The sequence below is a fragment of the Pseudophryne corroboree genome, chromosome 2 (assembly GCF_028390025.1).
Source record: "Pseudophryne corroboree isolate aPseCor3 chromosome 2, aPseCor3.hap2, whole genome shotgun sequence".
NCBI lineage: Eukaryota > Metazoa > Chordata > Amphibia > Anura > Myobatrachidae > Pseudophryne > Pseudophryne corroboree.
This window is the reverse complement of record NC_086445.1, coordinates 840,485,571-840,492,218: the sequence shown is the minus strand read 5'-3', so window position 1 is coordinate 840,492,218 and position 6,648 is coordinate 840,485,571.

Here is a 6,648-nt window from a genome sequence, read left to right as displayed (position 1 = left end):
GTGAGTATTCAATGCCGCGGCCAAACCCGACAGGTTTGACCCCTTGCTGACAATGCCAATCCAACTTTTTTTTAAAGTCGGACTGACATTTCGTAAATGGGGCTAAAACCTATTGGGTTTGGCCGCGCTTCTGACAGAACACGTGGATTCCAACAATCCACGTGTTTTCTGAGTAGTCGGGAATTCCTGACTTGTTGGGAAAAAACGGGGCATTGAATAGGTTGGAACCCCTTGCGATCCAAACCTGTCGGAAACGGCCGTCTTTCCGAAAAGACATCAGTTTCCGACAAGAATTGAATAACTCCTATGTGTGCTTGCGATTTTGGCTATGGCCGATTTTAACTATACTTTTTACTAGATAGTCAAAATTGACTTGCCTGCATAGTCTATCTAACCTTGTGATACCGACCCTTCAGGAGTGCGCATTGGGGTCGAATCAGTATCGCAAGCTGGCTAACACCTTGCGATATGAACTTTCCTTGCAATTTGGACAAAATCGCAAGGCAATATCGCACCGTGTGTACACACCTTTACCCCTTATCAATACATTTACACACTTCACAAAATATAAAAAGTGAGGGCCTATTTGTGGTCTTTGTACAGAAGAAAATATATGTACGAGTGACAGACTGCTTCACATGCTGCTGAATGTTTTTAGATATCCTAACACTGAAAATATATATATATATATATATATATATATATATATATGTTCCTCTAATGTAATAACCTATACAGATATCTGTCTGAGGTTTACAATATGAACTTTTTATGACACTGTTCTGTATAAAGGTAAGAAAGATTAACATTATTTTTGGATTCTTAATAGTTGTAATCAGTTCTAAATTTCCTTGAAAACGTATGACCAGTGTAATATTTGGGAAAATTAACATTTGAGGTAGGATTATTTTTTTAAGGAAAACTTTACTAGAAGAGTTTAAAAAAACAACAACTATACAATATTATGTAGAGAAATAAAGATATTTACAAAAATATGACTGTGGCCAGATTTAAAAATAATAAAATGATGATTTGCTATACTGATAGAGAAGCTAGCTCAAAACAACTGTTTCTAATATATGACAGACATAGTTTTCTGATACTTTAGTTATAACAATATAACACACACACACACACACACACACACACACACACACACACACACACACATATATATAATACTATACAGTATCTTAGGAATCAATAATAGGTAATAAAGACTACACAGAGAACATTGTGAATTGAAAACTATGTAGACTTGTATGTAAATATATTTCAGACAGGCTTGGCTGTGTACTCAGCCCTTCCACAACTTAAGTCTGATAGAACAACAGAGGAACAACATCATAACTCTACAGTATTGCTATGCCATTAAATGTTCCAATTCCTGTTTATATTCACTGGTTTCACCACAGGATAAACAAGCGTTATACATAAAAACATAAAAGAATTACAGTAAGCTACGTAGGGCCAGATGTAATGCCATCGAAGTTGAGCGGAGGTGCGGGTTGCCAGCTGAACTGTATGTTTTTTTAAAGTGGCTATCATTTACAAGGGAAAACCATGCATTGTAAATAATTGCCGCTTCAAAAAAAAAAAAAAGTTAATCCGGCAAACCGCACCTCCTGCCAACGCGGGCAGCATTATATCCGGCCTATAGTTTCTTTGGCTGGATTGCTCTTTATACTGGTTTTTCTTTTTGAAGAAGAAGAAGATGAAGAAGAAGACAAAGAAGTACAAGACAAAGAAGTAGAAGACGTAAGAAGAAGAAAACAAAACACAAAAACAAACTTACCTTCCACAATCATCTCGCTGGAGCATTGTTACAAACCGAATAAGAAGGAATAGCAGAGTGGAGCCATTAGAGCAATCATGGATTTTGGGTAGATGCGACAAACGAAGTGAGGAAGGTTAGTAAGTATTAGTTGTGTTTTTGTTTTTTTATTAGTCATCCAACTCCACCCAAAATTGAAGTTGTCCATTAATGAGCGCCATTATGTGAAAAATTATCAAATTTGGTCAATAGGTATTCATTCAGTGAAAGAAAGAATAAAATCACAGGATTTCCCTGCTGAGCCATTACATAATTTCCTACCATTAAATAGATCTGCAATTTTTATATAACAATTTATACATTCACAATATTTGTAAATTGACATTTATAATTTAGTTCTCTCTTTTGCATTTGTAGTCATGCTTTTTAAACTCTTAGGGGCAGATTAAATTAGCTGCGGTTTGTGAAGCACAGTTTCTTCTCCTGGGTAAAATTTCCAAAGCTATTTACTTAAAGACCCAGCAATCAAACCGTAAGTAGTCCAGAGGAAGCCATCAATGCAGATATCTGCTTGTACCTACTGTATGTATAATTCATAAAGAAATTAACGTGAACTGCTGCCTCAAGACTACTCGTGATTGTGGGTCTCTAATGAATAGCTCTGGGCACTTGACAACCTGTGTCTAAATGAATCTGCCCCTCAGAATGTCTGAAATCCACTGTAACTAGGAAAAGACAAGTAAGTTGATCAAACAAACATATACTGTACATACGAGAAACAAACGTGCAATTCATTGAAACAGACAATTAAAATCCATGATGATTGGTGCATGTTATAAATATGCGAATACAACACAGTTAAACTGTGAAAGAAATTAGGACTTTGGAAGGAACATAACTTAAAATAACATAAGTACTTTTCTGCCAATTAAATTCATAATTCCCATAATTATTTAATTCCATTGTGTTTTACAAGTCACATAAACCTAGTAATTCTTACCTTGCTGATAAAACAGCATTATTTTGTAATCCACCATAATGATTATAAAACATAATACACCATCCATGTTATCACATTGCAATCCTACAAGACTGAAATTACTGTACCACCTATTTCTCCTTTTAAAAAGGGACAATGTGCTTGAAAGGTAAACCTTTTAAAGGGGTGGTCTTCAGTTTGCCGGTGTCTGGGCTCCCGACGACCAGCATACCGGCGGTGGACTCCCGACCGCCGGCATACCGACAGCTTTTCTCCCTCTTGGTGGACCACGACCCCCCTGGAGGGAGAATAGACAATAGGATTTTGGTTACCTACCGGTAAATCCTTTTCTCGTAGTCCGTAGAGGATGCTGGGGTCCACATTAGTTCCATAAGGTATAGACGGGTCCACCAGGAGCCATTGGCCCTTTGAGAGTTTGAGAGTGTGGGCTGGCTCCTCCCTCTATGCCCCACCTACCAGACTCAGTCTAGAAACTGTGCCCAAGGAGACGGACATCTTCGAGAGAAGGATTTAACACAGATAGTGGTGAGATTCATACCAGCTCACACATACAAGGCACATCAAGCTAACCAGCTTGAAAAACTCTACATTACTTACCAAGTAACAATGCAGTACATAACTAAACAAAGTTGTACTGAACCAGATAACAGTTGCAGGAAAACAAAGAGCTGGGCAGGGGCCCAGCATCCTCTACGGACTACGAGAAAAAGGATATACCGGTAGGTAACAAAAATCCTATTTTCTCTTACGTCCTAGACGATGCTGGGGTCCACATTAGTACCATGGGGATGTACCAAAGCTCCCAGAACGGGAGGGAGAGCGCGGAGGCTCCTGCAGAACTGATTGACTGAACTTCAGATCATCAGAGGCCAAAGTATCGAACCTGTAAAACTTTGCAAACATGTTCGACCCAGACCAAGTTGCAGCTCGGCAAAGTTGCACTGCCGAGACACCCCGGGCAGCCTCCCAAGGAAGACCCCACCTTATGAGTAGAGTGGGCCTTAACAGATCTTGGACACGACAGTCCTGCCGTAGAATAAGCATGCTGGATAGTGAACCGAATCCAGCGAGAAATAGTCTGCTTAGAAGCAGGACACCCAATTTTCTTGGGATCATATAGGACAAACAGAGAGTCCGACTTTCTGTGACGAGAAGTTCTCTTCACATATATCTTCAGAGCCCTTACAACATCCAAGGACTTTGATGCGATTGAGGAGTCAGTAGCCACTGGAACCACAATAGGTTGGTTGATATGAAATGCTGACACAACCTTCAGGAGAAACTGCTGACATGTCCGGAGCTCAGCTCTATCTTCATGGAAGATCAAGTAAGGGCTTTTACAGGATAAAGCCCCCAATTCGGACACGCGTCTAGCAGAGCTAAGGCCAACAAAGTGACAGCCTTCCATGTAAGTAATTTGACCTCAACCTCCTGTAGAGGCTCAAACCAATCCAACTGGAGGAACTGCAATACCACATTAAGGTCCCAAGGCGCCGTAGGCGGTACAAAGGGAGGTTGGATGTGCAGAACTCCCTTCAAAAACGTCTGAACCTCATGGAGGGCAGCCAATTGTTTCTGGAAGAAGAAGGAGAGAGCCGAAATCTGGACCTTCACAGATCCCAACCTCAGGCCCATATCCACACCTGCCTGCAGGAAGAGGAGAAAACGTCTGAGTTGAAACTCCACCATAGGAATCTTCTTGGATTCACACCAAGAGACATATTTCTTCCAAATACGATGGTAATGTTTAGACGTTACCCCTTTCCTAGCCTGTATCAGGGTAGGAATGACCTTCTTCGGAATGCCCTTCCGAGCAAGAATCAGGCGCTCAACTTCCATGCCATCAAACGTAGCCACGGTAAGTCTTGATAGGCGAACGGCCCCTGCTGCAGCAGGTCCTCCCAAAGACGAAGAGGCCTCGGTTCTTCTTGCAGTAGATTCAGAAGGTCCGCGTACCAAGCCCTTCTCGGTCAGTCTGGAGCAATGAGGATCGCTCGAACCCTTATGAGCTTTAGGATTCTTGGGATGAGTGGGAGTGGTGGAAACACAAACACTGACTGGAACATCCACGGAGACACCAGGACGTCTACTGCCACTGCTTGTTGGTCACTCGACCTGGAACAATAACGCAGAAGCTTCTTGTTGAGACGAGAGGCCACCATGTCTATTTGGGGTAATCCCCAAAGGTCTGTTATCTCCTTGAATGCCCCCGGGTGGAGACCCCACTACCCTGGATGGAGATCGTGTCTGCTGAGGAAGTCTGCTTCCCAGTTGTCTACTCCCGGAATGAAGATGGCTGACAGCGCCAACGCGTGTTTTTCTGTCCAGGAGTATTCTTGTCACCTCTGACATTGCCGCTCTGCTCTTCGTTCCACCCTGTCGGTTTATGTAAGCCACTGTTGTTACATTGTCCGACTGCACTTGAATGGCCAGATTTCTTAGAAGAGGGGCCGCCTGAAAAAGACCGTTGTAGACGGCTCTTAGTTCCTTGATGTTGATGGGCAGGCCGGCTTCCAGGCTTGACCACCGTCCTTGGAAAGTAACTCCTTGAGTGACTGCTTCCCAGCCCTGACGGCTCACATCCGTGGTTAGAAGCACCCAATCCTGAATCCCGAACCTGCGGCCCTCCAGATGGTGAGTTAAGTGTAACCACCAGAGGAGCGAAATCCTGGCCTTCGGCAACAAATTCTCTGGTGCATGTGGAGATGAGATCCCGACCACTTGTCCAGAAGATCCAGTTGGAAGGTCCGAGCGTGGAACCTCCTGTACTGGAGAGCCTCGTAAGAGGCCATCATCTTTACCAACAGGCGAATGCACTGATGAACCGACACTCGGGCTGGCTTCAGGACATCCCGGACCATAGTCTGTATTACCAATGCCTTTTCCTGTGGAAGAAACACCTTCTGCACTTCCGTGTCCAGGATCATTCCCAGAAAGGACAACCTCAGAGGTTGGTTCCAAATGTGACTTTGGAAGGTTCAGAATCCAACCATGACTCTTGAGGAGGCGTGTTGTGAGAACAATGGAATGCAGCAGCTTCTCCTTGGACGATGCCTTTATCAGCAGATCATCCAGATATGGAATGATGTTCACCCCTTGTTTGCGGAGGAGAACCATCATCTCTACCATCACCTTGGTAAACACCCTCAGTGCTGTGGAGAGGCCGAATGGCAGGTCCTGGAACTGGAAACGACAGTCCAGCAATGCGAAACGGAGATAAGCCTAATGCGGCAGCCATATCGGAATGTGGAGGTACGCATTCTTGATATCCAGGGATACCAGGAATTCCCCCTCTTCCAGACCTGATATCATCGCCCTGAGAGACTCCATCTTGAACTTGAACTCCTTTAGAAAGGGGTTCAATGATTTTAGGTTCAGAATGGGTCTGACCGAACCATCAGGTTTCTGTACCACGAAAAGGTTCGAATAGTAACCTGTGGCCTGCGCAGGAGGAGGAACTGGCACAATGACCTGTGCCTCCACCAGCTTTTGGACAGCTTCTTGTAATACAGTGCTGTCTGCCAACAGAGCTGGAAAGCCTGATTTGAAAAAACAATGAGAAGGGAAACTTTGAAATTCCAGCCTGTATCCCCGGGATACAATATCTATCACCCAGGGATCCAGGCCGGACGATACCCAGACGTGACTGAATTGTCTGAGTCTCGCTCCCACTGGCCCCACCTCCAGGCCGTGCAGTCCACCGTCGTGCGGAGGACTTTGGCGTACCTGAAGCAGGCTTTTGTTCCTGGGAACCTGCAGTGGCATGTTTCTTGGACTTAACTCGACCTCCCCTAAAGAAGGTATTGGACGGTCTGGCCTTTCTAGGCTTGTGAGGCCGAAAGGACTGTGTTGCAGATGAAGAGAAGGATTTCTT